General features: G+C 28.3%; 1 protein-coding gene and 4 non-coding genes across 10 annotated transcripts in view; 4 read left to right on the forward strand and 1 right to left on the reverse strand.

Moving 5' to 3' along the window:
- Positions 1-22,822, forward strand: part of LOC113550543 (ADAMTS-like protein 1) — a 171,592-nt gene that overhangs the window by 122,440 nt on the left and 26,330 nt on the right. The window lies entirely within an intron of this gene.
- Trnay-gua lies at positions 3,192-3,282 on the reverse strand. The gene is given in 2 exon segments: positions 3,192-3,227; positions 3,246-3,282. It is a non-coding gene; the product is annotated as a tRNA-Tyr (tRNA).
- Positions 6,516-6,605, forward strand: Trnay-gua. Its single transcript is given in 2 exon segments — positions 6,516-6,552; positions 6,570-6,605. It is a non-coding gene; the product is annotated as a tRNA-Tyr (tRNA).
- Trnay-gua lies at positions 15,434-15,525 on the forward strand. The gene is given in 2 exon segments: positions 15,434-15,470; positions 15,490-15,525. It is a non-coding gene; the product is annotated as a tRNA-Tyr (tRNA).
- On the forward strand, positions 20,043-20,132 carry Trnay-gua. Its single transcript is given in 2 exon segments — positions 20,043-20,079; positions 20,097-20,132. It is a non-coding gene; the product is annotated as a tRNA-Tyr (tRNA).

A 22,822-nucleotide genomic window follows, 5' to 3' on the forward strand; every position in this document is an offset into this window, starting at 1 on the left:
AGTTTTCGATAAACACTCGCCGTGGAGTCTAGAAGTTCAACCTATTGCACGTTGAGACTTTCCGAAAATAAATTAACGTAAAACACGGCATTAAATATAAATCAATTCGCGCGTGATGAGAGGAGGGGGTGCAACAATGAGCGCGTATCTTGTAACGATACTGTGTCACGTAAGGTTTATTCGAAAGCCGAAGAAAGAAAACAAAATAAGCCATAAACATGAAAATCGGAGGTTTTATTGTGGTTGGTAAAATAAATGTAAATACAAATAGCCGTCGAAAATAAAAATAAATCTCGGTATAAATTAAAGTCTCGGAGTCGTATAATTGTATTTTACCCGTCGGTATATAATAATTTATGCATGATAACGAAAAAAACAACACACGTTTGCCGTACGCGCAGATACTCAACAGCCGTGGTGTTCGATGAACATTACGAAATTACATGGAATTTAGTTTATGTGTATAATACGCATGTAGGTATAGTTACTTTAATTAAAAATGTTTTATTTTGCTCGCATGCGGGGGAGGGAGGGGGGTAGGGCCAAAGGGACAAAAGTGGGTCTAAAGGATTCTGCCGCACGTTCTTGATTCAAAATAATGTTTAAAAAATATTTAACAAGATGATTACTAATTCTATTAAAGGTACTTACTTTAAGTGGGTAAGTAGGTAAATTTATTTTTATGATTTTACTTTTTCGCACAACATCAGTGCATCGCACGTTTTTAATGTCATATCCCTAATTCCATTACATAAAAATCGAATTATATAATAAATATTTATATACTAGGTTGTAATGAATGATGTATTCTTCATACAGGTCTAAATAACCACTTATTCGGTACACATCACATTCCCTTACTGTAAAGTATTAAATAAAAAAAAAAATGTTTTAATTTATAACATGAATATTTAAAGCTTCAATGAGCAGTATATAGAGTGGCACAAGAGTATACTTTACAAAATGTCAGTCCACTACTCCATTCATACAAACATTAAATACCTATTTATAAGATTAATGATTATAACTAATTAACTATCACGTATGTTACGTTCTTTCAAAAAATTAAAATAAATTAAAAACAATATGAATATACATTTTATTCAAAATTGTTATTTTTAATGATGTAAAATTATGTAAAGAAAATATTTCCATAAACGTTAATAATTTTCGAAAAATTGAGCGTTTTATTTTGAAAAAAATCTACATGCACCACTATAGGTGATAGGTAAATAACACATATAATCGATCGTGTTTCAATTATTATTGTAATATGTACTGACATATAATCAATGAAAAATCACTCGCTAAACAGTAAACACGCACAAACCATAAAAACTTTAAGTTTCTTTTTTTTTCTAATAGACCGTTTATACTGCATTAAACCAGGACATTATGCTTACATTTAAATATCAATTGACGTGCAAATTATTGGTGTTTTTTTCCACTACCTTAGCCTACAAATTGTATCATAAACATTTGCACGATTATTTAAGTATGAAATAAGTTTTTACGTCACACGTTTCGATGTACGGCACACTATATAAATTCCAAAAAAACACGTTAGCGCGTATGTACGATCGATTGGTATTATACTTAATCGGCCGAATTATAAAGAACGCGAAAATAAGAGAATAACAGTCACGAATGCGTATCGAGTTGTGCGAGCCCATAAAAAATAATTGAAGAAGGATTTGCGGTGGCATTGTGTATAGTAATGTTGTTTGTTTGTCGTTTAATTTGTTTTTTTTTTTTTTTATATATATACACTGCAGTACTGCACCGAGATACGAGTAAAACGTCGTAAAATGAATTGGAAACGTTTGACCAAAAAAAAAAAAATTAAAAAAAAAAAAAGAGAAAAACTAAATTATAATACCGGTATTTCCATAATTATTATTGCGAAACATCCGTGTTCGTACATTTATTTTGAAGATCATAAGCCAATGATAAAATAAAATTTAAATAAAAACTAACTTTGAATATTCGACGCACACATAGTCTCCGAGACTTTTTTAGGAAATACACAGACAGCTCCGGAATTTACGGAGACGTGGGTAAACCGTCATTTATGTATATTGTTGAACAAATTTACTATGCAGCGAAATACATTATATAATAATATCATTGTAATACTTTGTGCAAACTTAGATAATGTAATTCATAACAGCTTTTACTCTTAATTTTGAAATGTTTACGTTCCCTATTTATTTCGGCAAAACTTAAACAATAATAAACTTTATTGATCGCTTAACTCACGTACCATTCGCGAGGAGGATGTCAACATCATATTTTCACGTTACGACTACCTATTCATTTCATACAAATTAAGTAATAATAATAAATAATTAAAGAGAGGACGGTTGTGTGACGGGGCAATATAATCTTTGTAGTTATCGTGCGTGGCCTCTTTGAATTCAAATTATTAAAAAAATCGGTAAAACACGATTGAGCATATACCTTTTTAGCTACACGATTGATCTATCGAACTAAGCCCAGCTTTATCGACGATGTTATCGATTATTAAATTAGATTTGGAGCAATAAAGTTCTGCGGCGTCTTAAACATTAAGCATTGGGGGGAAATATAAGAAGAACAACGTTTTTATTAAAAAAATTATGTTTTTAAATTTTTTTTATTCTTATATTATTTTAAGTTTTTACTTTTTTGAATGACAATATAGAGTTTTAATTTCATATACCAAAGCAGAATGATTTTCCGAGTATTTTGATACATAAAAATTGAATTTAGGGCGAGTAGTTTATGAGTTTATTTAATTTATTAATTTTTTATTACTATCCAACAAATCTATATATCTATTATATAATGTGACGACTAATGTGAGATTATTGACTTATAAATATTTTATTGTTAGGTATTACTATTTTATTACTCTATTATTATCGTTATTTATTTATTATTACAATATTACATATTGAATGAAATCATGTTATATTTTGAATTATTTGAATTATTTGAATAATTTTTTTGTATAATATATTTATATATGTATTATGACTACAGTTCAAAATTTTAAATGGCAACGTTGCAGAGATGTTTATGCTCAATCGTGTAGGTTTTCTTTTGTATTTTAATTTCCTTTGATACGCCGACAATTTTGCTCAATCGCGTCGCAAAAAAGGTGTTTTATGCTCAATCGTGTTTTAGCCAAAAATATTAATAAAAATAATTCCTTCGGGCCGGATTTGAACCAGCGACCTATGGATATCTATGATATTGCACCACTACAGTCCACCGCTCTACCAACTGAGCTACCGAAGGTTGAAAAATATAGATCATTTTAGTGCATTTAAATCGACGAGTTCGCTTTCACCGCAAAAATCACCTTTGATAAACCGGCTAAACCTGCTCCAGACTATTATTATAATAGTTCCTTGTGACACTGACACTGGACAGTGCGCCTAATACACTTGGGTGTATACGAATTTGTCTGCCACACAGCTCCTGACACCTGGATAATAATATTATCGTTTTAATATTTTATTGTACACCACATTGCGATGCATTTATTATTATTGAAAAAATATAATATTAAAAGCATATTGCTGTGCTTATCGTTTTTTATTTACCTATACCATGGTCATCAGCCTCTATTTTAACGTATAGTGCAAAAATACAAATTCGCAGTATGAATTTAAAAATGTGTAGCTTGTAAATACGTTTTCTAACTATCTAACAATAGTTTATAACTCCATCCCTTCGCACACTCTACACCCTCCAGTTCGACTAGTATACAGAAAAAGTGTACGGCATGAAATTTTTTTTTTATTAAGCGCAGCGTATTCAATATAACAAATTCTCCGAAAAGTACACCGCGTTTGCTTAATACCCATTCGCATCGTTCAAGTATAGGTACTATATATACATCGTAAAATGTCTACAATAATATAACTGCGTTTATAGGGTCAGATTTTATTTCGTTCGCTATAAAAAAAAAAAAAAGTACAAAATATAAAATATTATACTTAATACTTTGTTGCTTTATTTTTTTGCTTTATTGATAAAATAGTGTCGTTCTTCATAAACAACATTCTACATTTCAATATCCCATAAAAACTATATCAACTTAATAGCTATGTAAAAAAAATTATTAAATTACTTTAATAATTTAATTAAGTTTAATTTGCTTTACAATTTTTAAGTTGAAAAACGAATCATAACTAACCTAAATTAGCTTTCAAATTATATTTCAATTATTATTATTTTTATTATTATTATTATTGTTGAAGTATCTGTAAAAAATTTAAACTTTAAAGTAACCTTGAACATATTTTTATTCCTGGATTGGAAATATAATTGAACAATGAAAATTATATTAAATTTTGAAATCCCTCTGAAAAAAGGTATAAAAAGGTAAAAAGGAAAAACCGTTCAAAAATGAATATTATATTTCGAATTCGATAATAATCCTCTTACGCACTAGCTCAAGTGACCTTTCATAAACAATGGTATAAAGTCTATACATAAACTCAACTTAAATATTATATTCTCGTATAATGTAAATACAATACAATTACGATGTGTTCATAATATTATAATATAAATTGCTCGGTAATGAATTCCACTTCTCATGCAACCCGTGTAAAAAAAATAGATGTGTATAATTATTGGATGAAAAAAAATTATCTTTTATATCATTCACTATGTGTTAATTAAACAAACGCTTTGGTAACATTACCCATATTGATCGTTAACCTATATACTTGGATTTTATTAAGTAATACATAGTATTACTTTATTATATATTTTGATTTCGTATCAACATAGTATTTCCACCGTTATAGGTACTATTTGAAACTTTTTGAATACACTGTTTCCTACGTGATTAATGGTTGTCATAACTCATAAGTAATTACAAAATTACTATACAATATAATATACATTAATACTTTTTAATAAAATAATCACTTACAAAATATACATTGTTTAAAACTGCTTAAATGTAGGTAGGCATTCTCCAAAATCGTATACCATGGCTTATTAGTAACATTATATTAATAATTTTTTTTTTTTATTTTGTCATATTTATTTATTTTTGTACAATCTGTATAAAATATATTTACAATAAGCACAATAGACGGAGGAGGTGGATATTATATATAATAGGTCAAGGTTGGCCTGATTGAAGGAGCTATTCAGAATAGCACTTCACGGCACGGATGGTATACATTTACAAGACACGGGACACTAAATTATTGTACAATAATGAATAATACATGCAATGCTAGTTTGTATTATTTCCCGCTCCCAAGATTATAATAATTACTCAATTTCCAATTTCTCGTAATATCCGTTTACAATAACGAGCTTGTGGACTGCGGTGTATTATTAGATTAGTAGCCACTAGCCAACCAACTATTATTGTCAAGTTATGCATTAGGGCGGCATTAACTAATTTTATAGCGAAAATTCCCTATCATTAATAAATATTCACCGATATTGGATAACGAGACAGCAATAATTCGGACTATCCGTTGTTTGTATTAACGCGTCTTTTTACTGTTATTATTCAATGTATATTTATCATAATAACTTTATTCTTATTGCTTTTCAACATTTATCGTTTTCGGTATATTTCTTTTATTGTATTAATTTTTGAAAATATAGATTTAGAAACCATATTTAATATTATTCGATTAAGGAAAAAAAGAAAGAAGCTATTTTAAACGAACAGAATTGGATTTATATTATTATTATTGTTATTTATAAATTCTATTATTTATATAACATATTATTTTACAATCAATGCAATCTGTCAATCTGTTTACACAATTAATGCAATAAGTAAATTAGTTAACGTTTGTATAAAGCTTGAGAAACATGAGGAAAGAGAGCATCTATCTATCTACAGTCTACACTACTTCTAATTTATGAACTTAGAGGGAGTAAGTTGTTATTAATTATTTAATAGATCACGTGACGACGGATACGGTTGTCAGGTAATATACGAGAAGAGAGTTTGAGAAGGAGTATTTATGAAATTTATTATAGTAATATAATTAGTCAGAAAATGCTTTAAGTCTGGGTTATCAAGGAATTGTCTTTGCTATTTTAAAACATTAACTTTTATTTTAATACTATAATTTTCAACATGACTTATTAATATAATAAATAAATATAATATAAAATCTTATCACGTCGCATTTATATACGATATTGAAATTACAAACTTAAAAAAAATATATTGCCTGTGACTACTAAAATGACTTGCGCCGTCACTGCAGTTTTTGGACTAAACGTGTCTAGCGATGTCGGTCGAATGCCGAGCACACTACCACTACGTCTTCGGCCTCAAAAGTATTGTGCAATATTATACCGTGTGGTGATGGTGGTGTTGGTGCCGACGTGGTTCTGCCGGTTCTGGTGTATGTCTTGACACGTCATTTAAATAACTATACTTTCACAACATGTTTTGGCCATCAGCTGTGCAAACCGCGGGTGAAAGTGTGAACAACACCCAACTAAATGCTGAAAATGAACTCTGTATTTAACATCCTTCGGTAGCTCAGTTGGTAGAGCGGTGGACTGTAGTGTAAATATCCATGGTTATCCATAGGTCGCTGGTTCAAATCCGGCCCGAAGGAGACGTTAATTTTTTTCGATAATTTGTTTTATATGTATTTTTGCATTAAGCTTACTCCGTTGTTTTTACGCGAAAAAAAACATGATTTTTATTGCGACCGTCAATATACACGATAATACGATATAATTAATATATTTTAATAATATTTTATGCACTCTGGTTATTGGTTTAGGTAATTTACATAGACAGGTATTGAAGGGGGGCTAGCCACTTCACATTTTAAATTAGCTTAACTTTTGGTATTATACTCGTATTACCATAGTTTTCGATTTTTTTTTTAAAACTATTTTGTATTGTTAACTTTATTAGTAATCCCCTATATTGGTGGCAGAAATAATAACTATTAATAATAACTATGCCACAAATATATTAATGGCAAGAAGTCCTAAAATTTAACATTTCAAAAATCGCCATTCCCAATTTACACAAATTACTACAAGTGACCATAACTCTTCCCATACGTGCTACTGCTACACGTGGACGAAACTTTTCGACTATAAGATGTGTAAAAAACTTATTAAGAAGTTAAATACTCCACATTTTTTTAACACATTCTCCATATCAAATATAAATTTAAATAAAAATAGAGCAATATTATTAAAATACTTCAATTTAATTATCGCTTTATACGATTATTTCAGGCACGTATGCAGGGAAGAAAATTATTTTTATAAGATAATGTTAAGGGCAGTATCTGTTTACTAAGTCATAATTAAAAAAAAATTCAGGGCCCAACATTTATTGTAATATAGATATTAGATACTGAAAATTTACAATCAATAAACTATATTCACCACTAAAATGTTTCTACTTTTAAAAATGTCGGGGTGGGGTCGTACCTCTGGACACTGAACCCCCAGGTAAGAATTTTAACTTTTTATAACATTTATAAATTATAAATGTTCATATCGGTGATACGTTTAAACTTCTAATTTTAATAGTAATTTAGACTTACAAGTATATATGAATATTTTAGTAATTACCAATAATGAAAAGTTTTTGTTAGAATAAAAGGGGAGGTCGAATCCTTGGTAAAATCGGATAAGATTTGTATAGTAAAAAGTAGTAACGCAATGTTGGATGATGCTCCCTGCATAGTTATGTATATAATATTTTATTATATTAATACGTTATATTATTCGGAATCATGAAATCCTGTGAGGTTCGAATTGCTGCAGTTTTAAGCCAATGTACGCTTTCAGAGTAAATGTACAATATAACATATATATATATATATACGCGTAAATACATAAACACACTGCTGTTTAATTACGCTGGACAATCCTGCGGACTGCTCGAAGTACCATTAAAACGACACATTATATATATATATATACATATAGAAAGAGTGTGCGATGACTTGTCACGTGCACACTTGATGACGGTATTCCACATACCTACATAGTATACACATTATATATATATATGTGTGTGTTTCGACGGACTTGTCTACATTTTGGCTAACCCTTTTTCGGCAACATATACGTATATTACACTCGAGTGAAACACTAACAGATCGATGTCGTCCGTACGCGTTAGTGCGTCGTGATAGTGCGTCCGTGCAATGTCCATATATATATATAGAGCTGCCCAATATAATACCTATATAACTTCAGTATTTCAGAGGGGGAGTTTTATACATTTATGTTAACGCTTATACACGCCCGACGTTTATGTACTACAACAATATGGTCGAGAAGAGTTGTGAACACACGGTCAAGCAATTTTTACGAGTATTTTTTTAATAACATCGATGCTACTCTTATCCCTATCGCTGCATCGTGGAAATGCAGCACAAAGAAGAAAATAATAACAATAGGATATAATATTGTATTAATAATGCAGTGAATTTAACAATTTTTTTTTAATCTTTTTAACAATGTTATAGCGTCGTGATGCGTATATGGTGTATTATGCAATTGTGTATATCATAATAAAATTATGTTCACAGAATTTTATTTTCTGCATGTTAGTACATTAACAAACGCACTCACGTGTATAGTATATACATTAAAAAAAAATGTTTTATAGTCTTGTAGAGTTGCACGAAGTACGATTTTAATGTTTCAAATGTTTTTTGTACTCTGGGGCCTTCAGTTGTATGTTTGCTACTTCGCTATATAATACAAAATAAAATCGTATTCTATATAGCTAAAATTTTAACACATAGTTAGCCTTAATTTCTGTTATATAAATTATCATGAACTATAATTTTATTTTATTATATAGTATATATACTATTAAGATTTAAAGTATACCTATACACAATTATGGTATTTTTTTTCTTTATTTATCATATTTAGGTATGTAAATGTAAGTAATAAGTATAATATACATTGAACATTCTGCAGGTAAAATTGATTATATGCTTGATTATAGCGCATCATATTATTCATATTAATTATGCTTATTTACTGTAATATAATATTATTTTAGTACACAATTTATTATATTCTCTGATTATATATTTAAAAAAAAATTACTTAGACATTTAATCATATCAATGTAAATACGAAATATAAAATATATTTTTGCATCAACCTTTAAAGTGTGTCAAATTCGTAATCGAACCGATTATAACTTACTATGATTTGCAAACAGATTTAAGTGCAAGGACATGGCAAAATTCACATTTAAATTATCATGGTGTATAAATTGTACAATGAATTTTTCGTTTTTTTTTTTTTTTATTTATCGTGAGTAAATTATTATTTAAATGACGATTTTTCTTTCAGTAATATTACGTTATCTTCTGTTTACATTACAATTCGTTGAAATTAATGGTCGATCGATTTGATATTAAGCTCTCAATGGAAGTCAGAAATTGCATTTCTTGCATATTATTTTAATAATAATACAACAATATTAGCAACTACCTCCTACCTATACATGATGTGTCGTGAAATTCTACGGTATAAAATAACAATAATAATAATAATAATAATAATAGTAATACGCAGCACACGGCTGATACTACGCAACGTGACAGGCTAGGTAGATGGATGTAGATTATATTTTCAAATCCAGAAAACCGCAAACTGCAGACCGAGTCCAGTTAATTTATCGAAAGAAAAAACTACACAGCCAGTGAGTCAGCCATTTTGTCCAAGCGCCAAGCATAATATATTATATTCATTTCGAACGTACTGCTGCAGCGCACTTTTGTTGCAGGTGTATTCATTTATTATTATTCAGACATTCAGTTACAGTAACACGACCGGTCTAAATGTTATAATATAGACAATATAGTTTATAGTTAGTGTACCATCTATCAGTGGCAGATATATGAGAAAAATTACAAAATCCACAAACATTGCAAAAGTCCCAATAAAATATTATTCAGGATTAGGGCATCATATATTATTTTTTAATAAATATTTCGAGTTAAATTACCTTGCATATAATTTAATTATTCTACGATTGGGCATCATAGGTACGAATTATAAATTAAGTGGGTACTACCGTACTGGTCTATAAAATAAAACTTTAAATGTGTAACTATAAATGATGGTAGGCTTTGATTTAAGCGAAATATCCATACTAACTTATAGCACTCTTAGAGTGGACAAGGGTCCAATTCACGAATGTCCATATTATCTCCGTTAAATTCAAAGGTGATAGAGTATACTCAATTCTCTGATTTTTAATATACTCACTAATCTACGATTATATACGGGTATTTGAATTTTAAAAGTAAATTACATTGTCAACCCCCCCCCCACTTTAAACTTGAATAAAAAAGCTATGCAAATAATTAAACATCAGATCAGATGATTACCAAAAAATATTTTAAAAACCTAAGAAAAACTACCCAACAAAAATACCCGATATTTTCATAAAAAAAATTATCTTAATGCAAGTCATGTATGGGGTGTAAACCTTTTAATTTTTTTTCCTGGAAAATAGAAGTATTTAAACGGCCTGCTTGAACTGCTTGAAGTACAAACTGCTTTTTCCTAATACGCTCGAATAGTGTCTACGTCATACACGTTATCAAGCGGAGCATATTTTAACATACAAAACCTTGTGGTTAACGAATGTGCCTTGTACAATTGTACCCCAAGGCCCATGTGGCCATGCCTCAACTCCCGGAGCACATAATTATTATTATTATTTCCTTATGGCTCACAGTGCCATCAAGTCAAAAATTCTTAAAATATACTTTGTTATCAACTCTTATAAATTGTATCAATTGGATCATTTGGATCCAAACAAACCAAGATGCCTGTTTAAAATGTATATAAAATAAATAATTAAATTAATTTTGTTTGTTAAAACAATTTAAAACAGTTAAGAGGATTTTTTTTATTCTGCATTTGTATTTTGTGAATAGATTTAAATGATTTATAGCTGTTTTAAATCACTGTAACTTACAACTTATTTTATTTTATATACATTTTAAATATATTTAAAATGTGTATTTTGTTTTGTTTGGATCTAAAATTAAATTTTGATAATGATTAATATTGTATGTGACGTTATACTATTCTTACCTACCTTTACATGAAAGTATTGTATACCCGTGAATTTTTTAGCTATGCATCACATGCAGTTATACCTATCATCAGTATCATCGCATATTATAATAATATATATATTATTATTATAATAGTTCACGTGTGAACAATTGCAGCAGGCACTATAAATAATAATAAAATATCGTAGTCGTAGAAAATGTTATAGAATAGATACACTTTTACACATATATATATATATCTTCGTAACATTGCATACTGATATATAGGGTAATAATTTTTTGATATTCTGGACAGTGTCCAAGGGTAGGCGCTTGGCACTTGCTATTCGTTTGTCCAAATAATAGGTATCCCTAGGTGGTAGTTTATGGTTCGATATATTATGATACTGCGATAATATAAATTGTATTATATTTCCATCATCACGAGGACTGAAAACTAACACGTATTAAGTCCACCGACGATTTATTATTATATTATTTTCTAGCCGTTGACGGGGGTCTGGAAAATATAACACTTATAATACGTATAACATTATAACATATCACATCACTATCACAGTATCACTATATACTGTAACCTATAAATTATTGTATACCTACTACGTACAGAGTACTTAAATACATAATTATATTATTAGTTTATAAAATATTTATGTCAAACTGTCAAAGCCTCATCACTGTTATATAGACGGAATATATAGTAATACCGTTTTATTGGCAATGTTGCTATTCGTATTATATGGTGGTGTATATAATGTAATACCTATCTATAGGATTAACGAATAAGCTCTGAAGCAGAAGAAATTTATTTTTATCGGACTTTTAACTAACGATATATGTTATGTAGGTCGCATGTTGGACCTTTGGATTATTATGATCCACCCACTGTCAAATGAATACCACTATATATAATAAAAGTATACGCACTACTCATATTATTATACATCAGTAAATTGGATGTCCACATTTTTTTTTTTTTATATTAACGATCGCATTTCATACATTTTTAATCATCACATGCAGCCAAATGTAATTTGACTTAGCTCGGACGCGCTTTTTAAAAGACTAATTCACGACGTCTCGAATTATTAACGTCATTACATAATATTATATGGTTTTGCAATAGCAATGCACCGTAAGACAAAGTTATACCTTCATTGACTATACATTATTCATTATATTTGCTACATATAGTGTTTTTTTTAAAGTTTAAACCTATTCGTTCACTTTTTTTTCACACAACTGACTGTTGTCGATTATAATAAAATTGTTTCATCGTGAATTATATTAAATACTAAATTCACATGCACTATCAAACAGCAGGGCCTACAATTATTATATTATGTGCATTAATAACATAATACTGAATTTTATCACATAGTTTAAAAAAATGTAAATTATAATATAATAATTTGGACGGAGTGCAGTTTCATATAATTATCAAATATCAATATCTAATGTATAATATCGTTTAAATTGTATTAGCGCAAAATTAAATATATTATGATAGGTAATTACCATTTTATTATCTATAAAACAAGCAGCCTGTGCTAACTAATAACTATAATTGGCGCCACAAGGTAATAATATTTGGCACGCCTATTAAGCATACAATATATTTAAGCCTCTACAAAAATAGCTTTCTAAGCTCGCGTAAACCTTCCAAGTCTAATATTATTCATATAATAAACTTTTTTTCCTATACTTTTACACATACTTGTAATAAAAAATGTTTAGGTATAATTAACAGTCCTGTGTCGCATTTAGAATGATCTGGTAGTACACTTTCTTCTTGTTATGATAATTGTTCTGTACTGAAAAGTCTGAAAACCGCTTATTTAAAAAAATAAATTACGTACATAACAACTCAAGTAAAATAAATAAATTCGATTTAAATAATTTATTAAATTCAAATGTTGAGTAGAAGACGTGTTTTCGTTGTTTTTGTCATTCTTGAACATCGAATGTTTGAATTATTATAGTGATACCGTACCGTTGGTATAAAGTTATAACCGTATCCCTATTCGATAATACTATATTTTCTGGAAATATTTAAAAATAACATCTTTTGTTATCCGTTTATCGGAATACACGTCCCATACGTCCTCCATGCCGTAGTGCCATCTGGCCATTAATAGTATAATATATAGGTATATCGATTACGTAATCGTATATGTACCTAGTCCGTAATCATAAACTGATAAGCTACAACACGTTTTTCGTGAATAAAATATTTAATTTAAACATAACTTACACAACTCGGAGTATGAACCATCGGGTAAAGTGGAAAAGTACTAACTATTTTACCATCCTCCTCTTGGCACGGCTCTACAGGCAGCAAATATTAATTCACGGCACTGATACACAATAGATTAAGAGGACTTTGTACAACACTCCGTCTTACATACGTACGACATTGCTAATTTTCGTTCACCAGTTTCAATAGTGTGCCGTTAGTTTTTAGATTAGAGTGAAGTGAACCGACCTGTTATAGAATTTGAATGTAAGATTATTATCCAGGGCCTCGCGTAACCTTTTATTGATGTTATTATTTTTAAGTAAATTATGATCTTTTTGAAACTGTACATTTTAAAATGATCATAAATTACTTAAAAATAATAATATCAATAAAAGGCTACGTGGGACATTAGATAATAATCAAACCTTTAAATTGTATAATAGGTCATTACACTCAAATATCAAAACTAACAGCACACCATTGAAACTGGTGAACGAAAATTTGCTATATCGTACGTGTGCATGTACACTCTCAACACATGCGTGCAGTACGTCCTCTTAAGGATTAAGACAATCAACTATCAAGTACCTAAGTCAATGGTTCCCAAAATTTTTACCTTTATCGCCCACTTAAAAAAAAAAAATTCGACATACGAAACGCACCCTTAAAAAAAGTATTGTTAATAATATTTAACCCCCAAGGGGACGATATCGCCCATTTTGGAAAACATTGACCTAAGTAATGTGACTTGGAATGCATATTAATATATTTTTTAAATAATATTCAAATATTGAAAACTAAACTAAGTTTATTGAATTGTTTGTACTATTGTTTATTGGTCTACTTTTATTTAAGTATAATATTTATAAATAACTTTACATATAAGCATGATTAAATTATACTTATTAATATATTATATTATTATACTTATGCATAACTGCATAAGTAGATACGTGTATCATTTCGTTTCAATAAGATGTAGGCGTTTTAAAATAAAATGTTGTAAAGAAATTAAATATGAATGTATATCTATAATTTGTGAACGAAAATATGTGAAGGGGTTTATGAAATCATCCGTATACCCTTATCCCTCACTTTTTTAGTTTTTATAATACGACCACTCACCACTGTAGACCAGCGTTTCTCAGAGTGTGGGTCGCGGCCCACTGGTGGGTCGTCAGTCAATTTTTTAGTGGGTAGTGAAAAATTTTTTGAATTATGATGTCAATGCTGTTATTAACCATAACAAAAAACAAGCACATATTTCGCATACACCTCATTATTAAAAGACTTTTATAAAAATAAATTGGTTATAAACCTATAAAATACTAAATATATATTACAAATTTATACATATTTATATAATACAAATTTTGTTTTTTATAACTACTTTTTGAAAAGTGAAACCATGTGGGTCACGAAAGATTTTTTAGGGTAAACTTAGGCCGCGATACTAAAAAGATTGAGAACCACTGCTGTAGACTATAGCAATGTACTAATATTAATAGCCAGGTTGATCGGACTCTAACCAAGACAAGGTAACACACAAATCATACGTATTTACAGATCCGAATCTAAAAATGGAAAAAATGGATTGATAATTATTTATTATGTGCTTAGATGGCTAGATCATATATTATATTATAATTATAATAAATTATATAAATATTACCTATCTATTAAAAACGATAAGCTACAGACATTATAATATTTGGTAAACATTGTATGCACTAAAGCACTCTAAGAAAGTATTAGACACACTTTTTTTTTGTAAATAAACTAATAAGAACAATCATTGGAATTGGTAGTTAATAGTATTGACTGTTGATTGTAAAAGGATTTATAATCAATGTTTATAGCCTTATACCGTTATACAATATACATATCTACCATAAGGGTAGGTTTCCAAAATTCCACCCATCACTTGGGACGCACATACTATATAAAAGGTAGGTAAAAAAAATCACAATAGATGGCCACGGCCCGTGCTTCGCTGTGTATATGAACTAGAATAATACATAACGAAACCGCGAACTAATAACGCTCGTGAAAGGTGACGCGTGAAAGTTGCGGCCGATTTAAATACAGTGATTTACGTTCCGATTTCCAACCACCTTCGGTAGCTCAGTTGGTAGAGCGGTGGACTGTAGTGGCGTAAAATTCACAGGTATCCATAGGTCGCTGGTTCAAATCCGGCCCGAAGGAAAATTTTTTGCAAATTAAATTTAATCATATTGATACATATATATCAATATAATATTGAATTGTCAATACGTCGAATGTTACGTCAATGTTATTAATGTATTAATCGAATCGACAGATATTAATATGTCACAAACCACACACAAATAATAATTATTATAATTTATATATAGAACGTAAGTGCTTATCCATAACTAAATAGTTTATTTAGACATATGCTTATCTAATAGTTGACAGTCGTCTCGTATAAATGAAAGCTTTATGTATATTTACTTCTGTTGCCCGGTTTTATTTAGGATATACTGTAAAATATAAAATAAAAATATTGAAGAAAATAATAATAATATATCATTTATTTATATTATATAATAGTATTATGGAACAACAATCCTATTAGTATTTCCAATCAAATAAAAGCAGTTCAAAAGAAATTTGTTCGTTTTATTATTGGCTTTAAATTTAATACATAAATGCCTCCTTGTTCTGGTTACATCAATATTAATAGTTTTTAAATTTTAAAACCACACATAAATGTACAAAGAAGAAATTCATATGTTACTCTTTAGAAAATAAAAATAAAAATATTGTACAACAGAATAGATGATTCATGTTTCTTAAGTCGTATTAAATTAAAAATGAATTGTTATAATAATATGACAGGATCGGTTTATTATTAAACATTTATACCTCAAATTGAATAAAGAAAAATGAACAATATAATAATAGTAACAATTAATACAGTTGGTATGTATCAACATACCTATTAATACCTAAATAACTTGGGTTATATTAATCACGATGTAGAGTAGATATATATATTCTCTACATCGTGATAGTGTGATACTAATATAACAACGTAGATACCTGATTGATAAGCACATGTTGACTGTTGATGTTGACATCGACACCATAATACTTATTATTGAAGTTGGAATTATTCTATATTTCTATAATTGTACTTTGCAAGTTTTTAGTATTTTTTTCTTTGCATATAATTTTTAAATGTATTTTAATACAACGGTAAAAATTGTTTACTTATAATTAAAAAAAAAAAAAAGATTAAGTACGGTTTCATTCTCAGAATATTTCATTTTAATTGTTTTGCTCTATTTCTGTACTTGAATTTGTAGGGCTGTCAGCAATGTCAACACCGCATATTCGCATTCGTTATGTTAATTAATAAACTGAATTAATTAATGAAATCTTCGTTTAAAAAAATATAATAAACACAATACTACCTACGTACACGTAGCTACATATATGGCACCTACACATGCACTGGTACATATCGGTACATGGCACCGAAATAACGTTTTATGAAATGTAATAATGTACCTAATGCAGAACTTTAACACCAATTTCTCCGTTCTCGTCTCTTCGTCGACATTGAACTTAAAATCGAAAAAACATTATTACAAACAATTTGCTTTTAACAGTTAAAATTATTTATACCTGCAAAATGATAGCGATATTAAAAGTATTTATTTTGCAAACCATTATATTAATTTTGATTGACACAGCATGTAATCATTTTCGTATGTACCTAGGATGTAGGCGTATATGAGGTGTTTGGTGCTAAAATTCTGACTTATGGCTTACAATTTTATAAGTTACATTATCTATAATCTATTTAATTACTTCGTTATTTTAATAACAATTATATATTGAATATTTTATTTTCAAGAATAATTTAAATATATGATATAACTAGAATAATATAAAGTCGTGGACCAATTTAATTTAATATTATATTATGTAAAACAGATTGAGTGCATAACAGAGACATATATAAGATTTAAATTATATGTGTAGTATAGTCAGTACTCATTAATTATTCTTATGACTTATAATTCATCAACCGTCATAATTAAAATAAAAAAGTATATAATATTATATTACCAAGATAATATTGAAATAGTTTTGAGTGACAACTTACAATGGTTCTTATAGGAATTGATTAAATTGTTAACTGGTAATAATGGATTTCATTGTTTTTTTTTTAAGAATAGAAAATAATAGAATTATTTTAGTGTTTTATTTTTGGAATATGCGTTTTTATACGAATCGCATTCGCATATCATTTATATATGATTTTTAGATATTCATATTTTTCATTCTATAATATTCGAGTATATAAACTTAGAAATTCAATTTGTGTAGATTGATAGATTTATGTAAAACACCCGTATGTAATAAATAAAGGTACACTTGGTGTTAAGTGTTAACATTTGAATGGGAAATATAGTAAGAAGTATCAATATCTTGTGTAAATATTATTGATAAACTATGTATAATGTATATTTTGTAGTTCAATGGTTGTCACAATTTAAGATATTATTTAAAATAATAATAGTTGTAAAGGCAACGATTGTAGATATTAATATATTATTATAACTGAAATACTGAATTGAGTTCGAAATAATACGACTTAATTGAGTACAGTTTTTTTCTTCAAATTGTTTTATTATCTTCTTTGTTTATCTGATACTATTTGGCTGTTCTGGTGTATACAAGTAGTGGTGAATGACGTAAAATGTACGTAAAAACGTTTACTATTTAATACACTTATTTTATACTTATGCATATTGTCGATGTGCCATCTTAATAAATCGCAATGTTGTTTTCTACATTACCGACAAAGTTGTTTATAGCATATTGGTGTGTTGAGGAGGGAAGTGGCGAGTGCCAGTTACTTAAAGTATTTGTTTGTCAGAAGTACATGTTTATTCAATTATCATTGAATTGGGTGATTCGACAATCCGTAATATAGTTTTTTTGAACTCGATTAGGTAATTTGGGCAACGAAACCACAACTTTAATTTACGACGTACAACAATATTTGTTTTAGATTCCACTTGTGTTTGAAATTCAGAAACAACTTATAAGTGGTACGTAACTTTATAATTTTGACCTACACGGCTATACTTACGTCATCGTCATGTTTGTATTAAAATGTTATAAGCCTGCAGTAATCATGATAGTAGATTAGTAGATATATTTAGAACTATTTACCTGTTGGATGTTTTATTTGTTTGTTTTTGTTTTTGTTTTTGTCTTTAACGGGAATAGAAACTGTATAGTATAATCAAATTCCTTTTTAAACATTTTAATTCGTTTTTAGAACAATTCTGAACGAGTTTTATTTTTAAATTTAATATTTAAAGATATAGAAACTGAACAGATTTTTATTTAAAATACATGCACAACATAACATAATAAAAAATAATCGATATGTATAAAAAATTAATTGCCACGGCCCACGAGTTACTTTAGTCGAACAACTTGCCGTTATAAAATATAATATATAAAGGCTGGGGCAGCTACGACTGATGTCCGACTTCGAGCACATCATAATCATAAACGGATAATAATATATTCTTGTGGCTTTTTCACGGAGAGTATCTGTGCCCTAATTCTTTAAATTTTATTATTTTTAATTAGTATAAAATATATACAAACCTCGACCAGCGCGATCATACATGTTAATAATTGGGAACTGTAGATCTAGGCCAGTGTAATTTTGAACTTTGAAAGCATAATTGAAACAAAACAACCTAACCTAACTTAAACATGCAGTTATTCGGTATATGTATTTATAGATATATAATATGTATTGGTATATTTCAAAAGTTGTCTCTTGCTATTTTATTTATTTTAAATCAACGGACAGCGATGTACGATTTATACAAATATAAATAGATTATGGATTATAGATAGATGATGCTATTCAAGGTGTGTGTATACACAAGTTAAAATATGTTATTAATAACAAGTAGGTAAATAGTTATACAATTAATAAAAAATTAATAGAAAACTACTCCACTCAGACTCAGTCCACTCCAGTATCATAATATAACATTATTAATTTATTACATGTCTTGGAGTATAATGTAACGCGTTATCGTAGGTAAGACTAATACCTACTGTGTACGGCGGCTACGCGCCTACACATATATTATAATAAAATCGCCGAAAGGAATACCAACAACACTATAAAATATAGAGCTATATATTATAGGCAAATAGGTAATATCGTATAATAGAGTCACAATAAGTCATGACGTCGCATAGGCTAAATAGACACGGTTATCGGGTTATAATATTAGGATAATCCGAAGTAATTTTTTCGTATGCTTTCGTGTGACGAATATCGATGACCAATTTTATGATATAATTTCAAAAGTTTTAAAATCTGTCAATTTATATAAATATGTTTCAATGATAATACGACCCAAAGTCATAAATATAATGGGAAATGTGAAAATAAGTACTTAACATAAACTTAGAACGTGTATCAGATCACGGAAATCTTAATTTCATTATTTTTACGACTTAACACTTAACCATTACAAAATAAATAATAACACAAGAATTACTAGTCGATAATATTATATTAATTAAGTGAACTTCATTAAATGTCCAAATCTTTTATTGTACATAACGTCATAACCTCATGCGGTGTTACATATTATACAATATATTTACGGTTATAATGCGTAAAATCAACCCACATTAGACAACCTTCGATAGCTCAGTTGGTAGAGCGGTGGACTGTAGTGTTAACAATCATAGATATCCATAGGTCGCTGGTTCAAATCCGGCTCGAAGGAACTCATTTTTTGCTAATTTTTTTATCGTATTGTTTTTAAAAAAAATTGTTCATCATTAATATATTTATATTTTTTATTATTTAAATATCTCGTCATAAACTCATAGAAGTGGACGAACCGATTTTTTTACATATTATCAATGTATAATTCTTAGATAATGAATCGTATTAATGGATGGGTTTTCTTATGACATATTGACATTGCATTTTTAAACAATAACATACAATTTTAATACCATTATTTTTTATTTACATATTTACAATTTTTCCCAAAAGCAGGTATTATAACATATTAATATAATCCTAACGGTTTATATCATAATACTATAAATTACTTAAATTTATTTTAAAAACCATTGCGTTAGATAGGTACGTACATATTTATATGATATTTAATATTATGAATTATCATATAATATGGTAAACATTTCTAACTACATATATATAACGCCTATTATATTATCAATTATTATAATATCTAAGGTATTTAGGTGTATAATATCAAGTCATATATTTTAATTAGGACTAAGGACTTTTGGAGTTTTCATGTTTACTAATATTCGTTCAAAACACAGCTTAGTGATGTAGACATTTGTTTCATAATTCCAGGAATCAACAGTAATTAATTTTTTTTTGCATATTTTGCAAATTGTACTCTTTTTCACGTGTTAATGTGTATTTTGTTATATTCTTATCTTAAGTGCATAATATTTTACTTATATATTTAAATTGTTAAAAAAAAATGTTTAATGTGGGTACCTAAAAAAGAATATTCAATGAAATTAGTGTGGGTCGTGTTATCCCTGTTTGCGAGAATATTTATAGTTGAAATTATTAACCACCGATAAACTTTTATCTACACACAGACTGCATCCCTATATTGTATGATTCTTACACAGTTGTACACTCATACGGGTCACGCCGTCACGGGATATCAATCATTGTTATGTTAAGTCTTGTTTGTCAATTTTGTATCTTTTTAAAAAAATTGTTATATCCCTTTTTATCTAATATGATTATTGCTTAGGTATTATTTTCCCCGTTTGTACCATAATGTATGTTTGAGATTAGTAGCCAAAGTTTTATATTTGCATTTATTTATTTTAAATCAATATATTATTTATATTTAAAAAAATGAATTAATTATATTACTTACCAAAAAAATAATATTTTTCTGAAATAGTGTAGTCAAAATGTTTTAGTTTTTAAGACATATTTCAAGAGTATATATAAGTTATTCTGCATGTTAAGTGATTTAATAGAATATAAATAAATGCATATTATATAATTTATAATTTATAATATTATGGAAATTTTTTTAATAATATCTACTTTAAAATCGAAAAAAAAACACTATATTTTTCGATTGGAGAAACGTCGATTGTTTTTAGACCATGACACTTTTATAATCTAAATAGTAAATACTCTAATAAACTTCAGTTTCCTACAAAAAATAATGCAATAATGCCGTTGACATTAGAAATATGATATAAGTTGTATAATAGATCAGCACCGTTGCTGCGAACAGTAGACGTAATGGCCTACATAATTATTATTATACCTAACTATTGCTCATATAGATGTGTAATGTACTAATGTATTATTATCGTTACATATACAATAATTTTGATAATTTTCTTGTACAAATGCGTTTTATATACCTAAAATTACTTTATAAAAATACTGCTTAGTTTTTTTTTTAATTTCGACGATAACGTCGTGGTAAACATTACATTCGCGTTACAAATACATTTTGCTAGAGAAAAAAAATCACTAAACTTTTTATTATTTATTACCGATTCGCTGTTATTTATACGTCGAGTTTAACAGCAAACTATACGAAAAGTATTTTTGATATTTGGAATACTCGCGTTCGCGTACATTGGATTTATTGTTGTTGAACAAAATGCGATTTGCTATATGTTTCGATCAAAACTCAAAAACCGATATTATGTATAGTACGGACAATACTTTAAACCGACTATAATACATGTTATATAATATTATTATATACACATATATATATATATAATATATGTACGTACCCGCAAGCTCACGAATATGGTACATGAATGTAGGATGACAAGGATGGGTAGGCACTAAGCATGTATTGTATTATTATTTATTATACACGGAATAGGAATATATCACGAGAAAAAATGCAGAATTAAAACTATATTTATACGGCTATGTAGATCTTTATAATTTAACGAAAACCAACTGTGATTATACCTTTCCAATTTAGTTAAATTTAATTAGATTCCCTAATTGTAGTCCATATTATGTTTCATTTTTAATGGTCTATAATATGTTATATAATTATGACGTTTACAAATAAATTGAATTTATAATGGAAAATTGTACACACAAAAAAAAATGAATAATTTATCAACGTGATGAATCCAGGAATCCGGGAACCCTGAAACCCTTGAGTATTTGTATTCCAATTTCCAAAGGGGTTTTTATTTTCCTAGGATTTTTTTCTAAGGTACCTATTATTATCCTAAGAAAATTATACTCCTGTGGGGGGGAAACGATTAGCCAATTCCACGCAGTATTGATTTTCTATGTACTTATAGGTATATCTCGTGTATGCCTAAATCTATTCACCTATTTATAACCACATAATAACCATATCATTATAGTTTCTGAATAACTGCAGCTTATCAAACCCGCTTATTAAAATTAATA

This window comes from Rhopalosiphum maidis, chromosome 1 (assembly GCF_003676215.2).
Source record: "Rhopalosiphum maidis isolate BTI-1 chromosome 1, ASM367621v3, whole genome shotgun sequence".
Lineage (NCBI taxonomy): Eukaryota > Metazoa > Arthropoda > Insecta > Hemiptera > Aphididae > Rhopalosiphum > Rhopalosiphum maidis.